This window comes from Lactuca virosa, chromosome 8, assembly GCF_052849685.1.
Source record: "Lactuca virosa cultivar CGN04683 chromosome 8, Lactuca_virosa_CGN04683_v6, whole genome shotgun sequence".
NCBI lineage: Eukaryota > Viridiplantae > Streptophyta > Magnoliopsida > Asterales > Asteraceae > Lactuca > Lactuca virosa.
This window is the reverse complement of record NC_136433.1, coordinates 274,597,810-274,610,566: the sequence shown is the minus strand read 5'-3', so window position 1 is coordinate 274,610,566 and position 12,757 is coordinate 274,597,810.

Genomic DNA, 12,757 nt, shown 5'->3' with positions numbered 1-12,757 from the left:
ACATAGTGTACATGCTTAGAGCATGGGACAACTAGTGTTTTTAATTCAAGTATAAAGTTGATAAAACCGAAACAATGAATAATGAGTAATCAGTATGGTGATAAATAAAAGTGTTTATTTATATTCATAGGGTTTGATACCATATTTGATTCATTTATTCTTGTGTTTCACTTTGCATGTTTTGACTTCCAGAATAACTTAGTCGCTCTTCCTGAATGATTAAGTTATTCAAACCATCCACAGTCGGTCATATGTTGGAAGTAGATATGAATCAAGACTGTCATGGGTTGGTTTGTAGAGGCCCAAGTTGGTGGACAAAGTGGTGCTACAACACTCATGAGTGCTCATAAGTATTGAGTATTGGATTCAACCCGCGCTCATTTGAATCACTTCATGGATTTTATCACGAGTGATCATGAGACGATAATATCTTATATTCTTCAAACCTAGAGATATGAGTTGTTACTATGAGTTGGTTATACATTGATTGCACGAAAATGCATTTGGTAACTCGATGTTATAAAACGTGCCTTTGTGTATGATTCAACAAGTAGTAGAACAAGCCATATGAGTCGAAGTTTATCCATTCCTTTTACCTTCGGGATAAAAGCGATATCTGTGGGCCCCTCGATGATTTAGCGATGACACATGTGAGTGCTTGGTCAAGCCAGGACTGATTTGATTTGTTCAATCAGTCAGTCATCATAAATCGAAAATCGGGAAACAACAAATGGACAGAGAGAATGATTATAATCCATGTCTCAGTCCATATGATATCTATAATGGAGGAATATATGATCCCTTATCTAATGGACAAGTCATTGACAAGGTCAGAGTTCGACAGCGACTTTAAGAGCTACGATTGCCAGATAGGTTTTGAAGTCATACTCAATAATAGTTTTAGACTTATCCAAGTGGGAGACTGTTGGATTAATGTCTAAGTCCATAACTATATTTGGTCTGTACTTGACCCGACCCGGCATGGTCCATTTGGGCTGCACTTCACCGACACAATTTATATGGATAGTCTTTTCAGAATAGTATATTTATGATTTATATTAATATATTATAAGTTCTAATATATTAATATGGGATCATATTATTTAATTAGTATTGATCAAGAATTAATTTAGAATTAATTAAGTGATAAAAAAGAACTAATTAAATATGGACTCTTATATATATGGAATGGGCCAAGTTCATTTAGGTTGGGCTAAGCTTTCATGGATGGTCCATGGAGCTTTTAACCCATGGATCCTATGTAAATGAAAGATCATGGGTATTAGGGTTTACATGGATGTAACCCTAATCCTCCATAATATATAAAGGGGTCCTTGGCTCACAAAATTGGCATAAGTGTGTGAAAATAAGAGTGGGCCGATTTTAGTGTGCATACATATTCTCTCAAGTTCTTCCAAGGTGTTTTGGTGATTTGTGATTCCATTTGAGGCTTCCACACTATAGGGGCTAAGCTCTTAAAGCTTGAAGACATCAAGCTACATCAAAAGGTATGTCATCTAACTAGAACTTTGTAGTATAGGTGCTTCATAATATGCTAGTTAGGATGAAACCTTGGAATAGTTAATATTTGCATGTATAATAGAGAAAACATAGATCCAAGGTTTATAGGGTTGCATGTACACCATAGGAGTGTTAGAATGCTCAAAACCCAACAATTAAGTATGACGTTGTTCCATGTATTTGTCCGGCTGATATCTTGAGAACAGAGGATTATATGATCACTTATCTAAAATGGAGCGTCTCGTTTCGATAGAGGCTTTTAAGAGCTACGATTGCTAGTCGGTGTTTTAAGTCGTACTTGCAGTTCTAGTTATTAGACTTATCCAAGTGGGAGACTGTTGGATTTAGTGTCTAAGCCCGTAACTATAATTGGTATGTACTTGACCCGAGAGTAGCATGGTTGATTTGGGTTGTATGGCACCGAAACAATTTGTAAGGATTAAGAGAAGAGGGTATTATGATTTACTAATATTTTATAAGTTCTAATATATTAATATGAAATCATATTATTTAATTAGTATTGATCAAGAATTAGTTTGGAATTAATTTTGTGATCAAAAGAGACTAATTAAATAAATGGGGATTGATTGTGTAGATCATTCATTCTTATATAGTGGGCTTATGATCCATAATCCTTTATGTTGGGCTAAACCCATGTGGTGACCCATGGATACTCCATGGAGGTTTTAACCCATGGAGCATGAGGGATATGGAAGGTCATTAGGGTTTACATGGTGTAACCCTAGTTTGTTACACTATATAAAGAACCCCATAGCTACCAAAATCGGCACTTAAGTGAAAAGAAAGGGGGGCTATCCGATTTTATGAGTGCTAGTATACTTCTCTCAAGTTTTCCAATTGTTGGTGGTGTTGTGTGAAGCATTTGAGGCATCGCACTTGGGGTGCTAGGCTCTTAACGGCTTAAGGAATCAAGCTACAAGAAAAGGTATGTCATTCTACTAGTTTTTTGTATTACATATACTCAATTGTATTCTAGTTAGGATGAAACCTTGGAAAAATGAAATTTTGCATGTATAATAGAGAAAACATAGATCCAAGGTTTCTAGGGTTGCATGTACACCTTAGGAGTGTTAGAATTCTCAATACCCATCCATACAGACTTTGTTAGTCAATGGTATGATTGCTCATGTTCTATTCAATTTGGGTGCTACCCGATCTTTTTTATGTCTTGCGCATAGCAAGAAGTTTAGTGATGCTCCCACGATTTTGGATTATCCATTGGAGTTGGAGATCATGGGTGATCGTTTAGTGAGTTCTTCAAGGGTTCATCGAGGATGTTCTCAACATGTTGAGCGAGAGATATTCGATTGATTTGGTTTCGATTCCTCTGCGAGGGTCGAAGGTTATAGTGGGGATAGATTGGTTGGGCCCCAATGAGGCCATGATTGATTGTGAGAACTAGTTAGTGAGGGTTTGAATCCCAAGTAGGGGAGAACTAGTTATTCAGGAGAGGTTGTTCAACATGGATCGACTCTCTTTTCAGATGAGAGAACTAGGAGATATCTCTAGTAGGGCTGTTCTGGATTTTTGGCCTATGTGATGGATACTCGAGTTCAGGGAACGACGAGCGTGGGTGATGTACCCATTGTACGGGAGTTTACCGATGTGTTTCCTGAGGACATACCTAGAGTGCCTCCCAAGAGGCAGGTCGAGTTTCAGATTTATTTGGTTCCCAGAGTGGCTCCGATAGCTAAGGAACCATATCGTTTAGCACCTCCGGAGATGCAGGAGTTATCTACACAGCTGCAGGAGCTACTAGACAAGCGGTTCATCAGACTGAGTAGTTCGCCATGGGGAGCATCGATCTTGTTCTTGAAAAAGAAGGACGGTTCACACAGGATGTGTATTGACCATCGGGAGTTAAATAAGTTAACGGCGAAGAAACTTTATTTGCTCCCGAGGATCGACGATTTATTTGACCAACTTCAGGGTGCATCTTGGTTCTCCAAGATTGATTTACGATTGGGTTACCATCAGATGAGATTCAGACACGAAGATGTGCATAAGACAACCTTCAGGACTCGTTATGGTCATTACAAGTTCGTGGTGATGTCATTCGGGCTCACCAACGCACCAGCAACTTTCATGGATCTGATGAACCGGGTGTGTAGACCAATGATGGATCGGTCGCTGATCATGTTTATTGATAATATTCTGGTCTACTCCAAGAAAAAGGAATAACACGATGAGCATTTACGGGAGGTATTAGAGACCCTAAGGATAGAGAGGCTTTATGCCAAATTCTCTAAGTACGAGTTCTAGTTACACGAGGTGCAGTTCTTGGGGCACATCGTCAACCAAAAAGGTATATTGATCAATCCAGCCAAAATTGAGGCCGTGATGCGGTGGGAGGTTCCGAGGACGCCATTTGAGAATCGAAGTTTTCTTGGCTTGGTGGGTTATTATTGGAGATTTATCCCGTACTTCTCCTATATTGAAGTACCATTGGCCCGCTTGATGAAGAAGAGCGTCACTTTCCGATGGGGGCCTGCTCACTAGGTAACTTTCGAGACGCTGAGAAACAGATTGTGCAAGGCTCCGATTCTCACACTTCCCGAGGGCACGGATGATTTCATGGTTTATTATGAAGCATCGATTTCGGGATTGGGTGCAGTGCTCATGCAGAGGGGTCACGTGATTTCTTACACTTCGAGACAACTGAAGCCTCATGAGGCGAATTACCCTACACACGATCTGGAGTTGGGGGTTGTGGTTTTCGCCCTGAAGATTTGGAGGCATTACTTGTATGGGGTCAGGTGCATTATGTATACTGACCACAAGAGCCTAAGATACATGATAGATCACTCGAATCGGAATATGAGACAATGGAGGTGGTTGGAAGTGGTGAAGGACTATGACTATGAGATTTTGTATCACCCAAGGAAGGCAAGTGTTGTGGCCGATAGCTTGATTCGCGAGGTCGTGAGTACGCCTATGGGGGATTGGTGTTTGAGGATGGTTATTGTTTCTCCTCTGTTAGATATGATCAAGAAAGCTCGGGTAGAAGGGTTGAATAAGGAAAATTTGAACACGGAGTGCTAGGATTAAAATCCTTAATGATCGATTAGATTTTGAACAAGTAAAACAAGAACACAACGATGATTAAAAGAATTTCGAATGATTAAGTGTCACGCCTCAGAAGAACTCTATGAAGAATTGCTACTGCAGACGCGTGATTAGGGTTACATCGTAATGATCAAAGTTAACTAAAATACTATGCATGCATGCATCTTAAATACTCTAACCCTAGAAATAAAGATGAGTGGACAGGCCCAACTCGTTAACCTAAAGGACTATACAAAAAGCCCAATGATGCAACATCTAATACCCAGCAATCTCCCCCTTTGCCTCAATTGAGGCAATGAAACTTCAATTCTTGATTCGCTTCTGAACTTCAAATACCTTCGGAATTATATTCAGCAATGCCTTGCGAACCTGGATATACCAACAAATAATATCCGAAAATCATTTCTTATCACCAACATTGTTGCCTCTAAATTTTTCTGTCATAGTCAGCACATGCTCAAGACAGGAAGTGGAGTACATGTGTTTATCATCAAGGAAGAAACAAGCCTTGTGATAATCAGAGTCATTATGTTCTCGTGCCTGAAAGACCATATACCATCCTTCCTTGTAGATCTTTCCGAGTTTCAGTTTCTTAATATCTTTAGGACACTCTTTGGGAATTGTAGAAGGCTTCTTTCTAAGAACTGCAGCTATCTCAACATCCATGATTCCCACCTCTTGAAAATACGAAACTATCATCAACTTGAGATGACTGACAACAGGTTCATACTTCTGTTCTTCTCGCATCAAAAGATTGTATAGCATGATCCAGTGATAAGGATTGATACATGGCAAGTCTGCGAGAGTGAATTCATGAACTTGACTCTCAGAACCTCTGACAACCTTGAATTTGGCATTCAGAAAACTGTCAGTTTTGAATAGGTCTAGTGACATTCACTGTCTTTATCTTATTCGCGCTCCATGTTTCGTATTGAGGCTTCATGAGTTTGAGATAGAAGGCGAAGAGAAATTGATGTCACACCCCCGGACCAGACGGCGGAAACGTCCGGAGGCGGGTGACTTCATTGTGCCGTATCATAACAATTGAATATAAATGAAACAGAGCAATCCAAACATCATACATTGAGATAACAAACCTACATTGTTTACATATTCTATTTGTCCTTCGAATTACACAAAAGAGACATAAGCAGAAAAATATGAACTACAGCTAATATTCTTGCATCCACGTCCCTTGTTACCTGCTTACTAGGTCCCTGAGAATACAAGTCGTTTTAAAAAGCGTCAACTAAAAAGTTGGTGAGTTCATAAGCATTTTTGAATAAAATCATTTACACTTATTTAGAATCGTTCCAATTGTACTTTCTGAAAATCCGATATTTTCTATGAAATCGTTTGAAGTCTTGTTTTGAAAATCATGGATATATGTGTGTGTATGTCATTACTTTTGTTCATCCTTGTAAGGAGTGATTTCGAAAAGTAGTGTAATTTGTAAAAGCGAGCTGTCTACGAGAATAGCTCTTATGAATAGTAATAGTCAACCGTTTCTAGAAAAATCCCTTATTTTCAAAAAGAGAATATGGTTGAAAATCTTGTTCCTCTTATTGAGTAAAATCAAGTGTGCGTTCTAGTTTATCGTTATCGAAATTGTAGAAAATCGTTTTCTCCAGAAAATCCTATATTTTCTGCTATAAAATATTCATAAGTTCTAGTTCCAACTATGTATATGTGTGGGTTAGTTTATCGTTTTCAAAATCGTTTACAAACGTTTTCCATAGAGTCCTACGCTTTTCAATTTGTAAAAATAGCAGTATTACGACCCTATACTTGTTAGGAGAAAGAATCAACATGGCGATTATGGACCTTCTACTAAATGAAAAAGGACAGTCAACACAACATATCCAGACCATCACCTATCACGTGTAGGACAGTCAACACAACGTGCCAAAATTTATTTATGAGGTTTTCCTTACATAAATTTCTAGTTAATATAACATATTCTACTGAGTCGTTATAACCATACTAATCATGACGGAAGCCTGTTTTGGCATTTCTGAGGCGCCCTCGGTTTGATAAAGACATTTGTCACCCTAGACTGGCCTGTCTAGCTGTAGCGAACAGCGAAGGTGCGGGGTGTCAACCCCTTATAGATCTATACACAAATTCCCGCTCTCCCTCCAGGAGACTCTGGCTATAACTCCTTACAGGACTTTAGACGTACACTAATATTTTTATATTTAGGTACTTTTGAGATTTGTCTGACTAGAATATTAACAACCTTTTGACCAATCGTTAGAGATCCATTATTTGTTAGATAAATAATGATGTTCGTACTCATTGAATAGAAATATCGTTCTCGTTCCATATTGTTGATTGTGCTCGTTTATTGGGTGCTCGTGTTCGTTCCTTTTCGTTTATTCAAAAATAACCCATTTTAGTCCATAGAAAAAGTGTCAAGTTATAATTTGTATAAATTTATAACTGCCGGTTATGACATGCATTTTCTATTTTATGACATATAAAACATTACTTATGTTCTTGGAGGTTTTACGACAGCAGTTTATGACGTGCAAATATTTTTGTCATGAAAACTCTGTTTTTCATATGTTTTCCTTGATAAAATTATTTATATTAAATATTCATAAATAATCACAAGTATTTTGTTAATTTGGTAAAAGCCATGAGTATGACATAATATTCCAAGATAACCCTTGTATTTATGTTTGGTAAAAAATGATCCAAAATATTATTATGTCCATACTTTAGTCATTTTCAAAGTATTTTGCCCAACAACTTGTTTAAGCAAATATTAAAATAAATCCTTATAATTGTTGGTATAAAAATTTTGTGGTTTATACTTGGTAACATACTAGTTCTTGATTCCAAACTTGATTTGTGAGGTCTAATCCAAACTCCTGAGACTTAACCAAAATCTCGAGTTTTTGGACTATTTACAAGAGTTTTCATACTTAAACACATGTAAGATGGCATGCATACACAATAAGCAATTTAATCATGATTTACACAAGACTTTGACTTTTATCCTCCCCCAAAAATAATAAAAACTTATAAAAAGGTGGGGTATGAAGCTCACCTGGAGTTGGTTGAGGAGTTGTTTGGAGTGATGGAGTGGAGATTCCAAGCCTAAACTTTGGCTGAGATGAGGAACTTCCTTGGGAGAAAGTTACCCTAAAGGTGATTTTTCACATATTATTATGAATAAAATAATATGGATTCATCTAGAAATTTATATAAAATGTTAGATGAGTGGAGAACTTACTTTTAAAATTTCCAGGAAGAAGTTGAGAAATCTTGCTTTCAGCAAGATCCATGATTTTTGCTCTTGGGAGGAGTAGGTGAGAGAATATGAGAAAAGTGAGAGAGAAATGTGAAAATCCCAGTTTCCTTCTACTGTCGTGCTTAAGAGTATAAGAAAAGGGAGGGAATATTTGGTGCATGGGGATCTGATGGTCCATGCATGGTTATTTGGTGGGTAAAGCATTGAATACTGTGATTTGCATGGGGAAATGGAAGATTACATCAAATCACAAGGTCAAACCTCCTTGTCCTTATCTTGATTTAGGATAGGATCTTCCTAAATCCTAAACTTTTATTTTATGTAAATATTATTTAAATAATTAAATTTGGCATAAAATAGAGGTTTTAGGGATCTTAGTTAAGAAAAACATGAGTTTGGTGCAATTTCCGACGTCAAAATGCCTTAAAATGATGAAATGGTCCGGAAATGGCACAAACCCGAAGTCAAAATGCGAGGTCCGGAGTCAGGATGCAATTTTCGGAGTAGGGGGCAAATTTCCGAAGCAAACAATACTTCCGGAAGGCTCTTCTCGGATTCCGAAGTCAGGAAGCGGATCAGTGGTCCATTATTTGACCAATCGTTAGAGATCCATTATTTTTTAGATAACTCCTTACAGGACTTTAGACGTACACTAATATTTTTTTATTTAGGTACTTTTGAGATTTGGCTGACTAGAATATTAACAACCTTTTGACCAATCGTTAGAGATCCATTATTTGTTAGATAAATAATGAAGTTCGTACTCATTGAATAGAAATATCGTTCTCGTTCCATATCGTTGATTGTGCTCGTTAATTGGGTGCTCGTGTTCGTTCTTTTTCGTTTATTGAAAAGTAAGCCATTTTAGTTGTGACATCCCCATTTTCACGGCCAGAAAAGACCGATTTTGTTTATGCTTTATAAAACCAAAGTACTTCTTTTAATAAAAATGTTGCGGAATTTGTTCCCAGAAAAACATGATAAATGTGTTATCAAAACATTTTCCGAAGAAATGTATTTTTTTATTTCTTTTAAAACCTTGGGATGTCATTGTCAATACAGAAACATAAGCATAAACAGAACTTACATTATTTACACTAGTGATCTACATCTCTTTTAAATCTCTCAGTGTAAAGTAGCTTCATATCGACACCTGTGATACAAATAAGCTTGAGTGGGTCAGGTTGGGAAACCTGGTGAGTACATAGGGTTTTCAACTCACAATAATATAATTATTATGTTTAAACAACAAACAATCAACCCAATTACCCTTTCCCATTATCTTCTTTATTCTACACTAAGAATCAACTATTCCTCGTTCATTTATTCCTAAGGATTATCTTAAGGAATCGGCACGAAATCCATCGTTGCCAGAGTCTACTCATTTGGCACTACGTCGCATAGTCGCCAGGTTTTAGGCACTAAGTCTCATAGTCTCCAGGGTTTATACAACAGGCACTACGTCGCATAGTCGCCAGGGTTTAGGCACTACGTCTCATAGTCGCCAGGGTTTATATAACAGACACTACGTCGCATAGTCGCCAGGGTTTAGGCACTACGTCTCATAGTCACCAGGGTTTGTTTATCGACAGTATCGTTTCCGAGAACCCACTCGCAATACATGTCAATGGGTTTTTAGAGTACATCTGGTGAATACACAATTCAAAAGAATCTAGGAGTTTCAAAACCAATTAAAACCTAATAATACATTTCGTTTATCTTGGTGGAAATTGGTGAATCGTTATTCACCAACCTTCAAATATTTTATAGCTTGGATTACGGCATCCCTCTTCCAAGTTATAAAATAGTTTGTTGGGTCCTAGCCTTAATATATCATTTTGGGTGTTATATTAAGGACTTAAATCAAATTTACGTGAATTTCTCCCATTGTTGATGTCTGGTTTAGACAACAATGATCTTCCCAAACCAAGCTTTCCTAATGAATATGACTTCCCGAGTTTGGCTCATGGAATTCATACTTCTCTTCCTCCACCTCCTCCAATTATTCTCCCTAACCCACTAGTTCAAGGTCACTCAAGCCCAAATGGCAAGCAAGGTCTATGTGTGATCATATCTTAGAGATGAAGTCACATATTGACAAGCCGGGAGAGTTGGGTGTCAAAGTCTTGAGAAAGTTGGATGTTCAATCACTTTCTAAGTCACATAGTGAGTTCCTTTGGGACTAGTATGAAACAGACTATGACATGAACCTTAATGATCATATCTATTTGCTTGGTGCTGCTGAATCAGCAATGATTTGGAACGATAGCAAAGCAAAATTTGATTAGAAGATCAACTTCCCAAAAACTTTATGGACAGTGACAATGGTGACACTGGAAATCCAGAAAAAGCATTCTCTTCCCAATGGAAAGGGGTTGGCCATAGTCAACCCGGTTGACCAAATGGTAAAGAGAAAGGCTAAGTCTGAGATAGTCCCATTACCAAAGGGTCCATATGTTTATTTTTCCAAAGGAAGGGGCGTTGATTGCAAAGCTGCCAAATTTATCTAAGGATGTTAAAGTCAATAAGTTTGACTCTACATCAGGCAGAGCCCATTATCTAACTCTGTTAAGTTCTATTCTGAGATCCTCATTACATGATGTGACTGGGTCACATGCTGATGTTTTAAGAATCAAAGAATAGAGAGAAATCTTAAAGGAAGTATATGCTGATTCTGATCGCGAAGGTTTCGATCGCATCAGAATTTTGAGCAGTTACTTAAGAAGTTATGATATACTGCTATGGAATAGATAACAACAATTTTCCATGTGGATTGTAAGGATAAGTTTTTCCGCAAAGTTTTAAAATAAAAGAATATATAGTTTAATTTTATTTATTTGAAGTATCCTTACAATGGCATTTGTGGAAAATTGTTTCTTATATGATTCCACTGACAACAATATTGGAAAATGGATTTGATTCTCTCATTTGTGGTAGTGTCTAAATTTACCAAATCAGGAAAGTTCCTCATCGCCCAAGTTTCAATTGGACCGAAACTTGGAATCATGCAAGTTGAATAGTATGATGAATGAGAACTTTCAAGCATTGGAAAATCAAGACTAATTACTTGTTCATATGGATGTGTGAGTCAAGTGAAGGACTAAAGGGATCGAGTACACATTCTTGTGCACTGGTCATGTCCACCACAAAGCTCGTTAAGACTATTTGATTTACTAAAGTTTAGTAAATATGGTTATACTTACAAGTTTAAGTATAATTCTGAAACATTGGAAAAGTCTCAATGTATGGCAGAACGAATGGGAAGAATCAAATTAGGCAGAAAGATAAAAGTTTCTCAAATCTGAAAAGATGTGAGAGTACTTTAGTATCATGTTTGTGATCATCTTAATGATTTAGAAATCATATTACAATTAGTCCTCTGAAGGTCATCTTAGTGCATTCTTATGACTAAGAAGAGGAGTCATGAATTGTTGAAATGGTTAGATCAGGAAGATGAGTCATACTTCGTTCCAAAACAATTCTTAGAGTCATACTCCAAGATCGTAACTTCAGTGACATATCTTAAAGAAAGGTTTAAAACACTTGTCAAATGTAAGAGTAAAAGTGTCCTACTCTTGTACATTTGAAATTGGTAAGTTGTGATGTTTTGGATAAAACAAAAACCAACTAAGGCCAATTGTGTGAAGTGTTTGTCTTGATAAAGAATCCGCACTATCTCTTGAATATTTGGCAAGATAGTCTTATATGTCAAGAGGATAGTGGGAGTCTTAAAGATCCTAAAAAGAATTTCAAGAACTAATCAAGAATAAAACCTGAGGTTCTTCACTAGCATACGACTTGAGGTTTATAACCTATCGTGTTGACATATTCTGTGCCCATTCCAGTTAAAGTTGGCTTTGCATAGGAGTTCTGAAAGTTGTCAATTGGTTGCATAACAACTTGGAAGCAATGGCAGGCCCTGTACTGCCAGGTAGCAAGAAGTTAAGATTGCATAAGTTTAGTCCGTATGAGTTTGGATTTGTCATTATCCTTGTCTTGTGACTATGGTTTTGACGATTCACATGGATAAGAACACATACACCATAAAATATAAGGGTCCTAAGGTTTCTCTCCGATTCATGAAAATGATGGTGCGGAAACACTTCCACCAAGTAGATTTGAAGCAGATGGAAAAAGGTCTAAACAATTGAGACTATGATTACGACATCCCTTTTCATAGTTCTGAAATTGTTTAGACACACATGCATGCTATCTAAGGAAAGGTGTATGATTTTGATAAAGTTTTATCAAAGCATCTCCTATCAAAAATCTGAACTTTGGTAAGAAAGTCAATAAAGTATTGATTTCTAGAAGTCCAGCTGATTTCTGAGTACATGTCAAAGCTTGTGGGAGCATAAGTGTTATGCTAATAATCATCATGTTAGTGGGAGTATGATAATTATTGTTAGTGTTGCAAGTTAGCAATGTTAATTATAGAAAACAAAAGTTTCAATTCGTGAGGCTGCAGGGATTGAAAAAGTTGTTTTGCTATAATTAAGGGAGAGGATATACTTCATTTCAGTTCTAAAGGCTTAGATTGAGACCTTAATCATCTTTAGTCAAGAATATATATATGAATTTCATGTTGGATTGGTTCAACTTAAGGAAATTCTATATATTGCGTTCTCAAAATTCGATTATGATTACGGCATCCCTCTTCATAGTCAAATTTTGAAAACATGGCAAATAAAAATATTGTAGCAAAAGACTGGTCTAGAATCATGTCTTTATGTGAGACATCATGAATCGTGTACCATTTGCTTTGGGTACAGGATGGATTGCATGTGCTATAATATTTGTCATTTCTAAATTTTTCCAAATGCCTAGAGGCATTAAGAAGGGAAAAGGTCTAGAATTAGATATGACTAAAATGATTAAGCAATTGTCGAG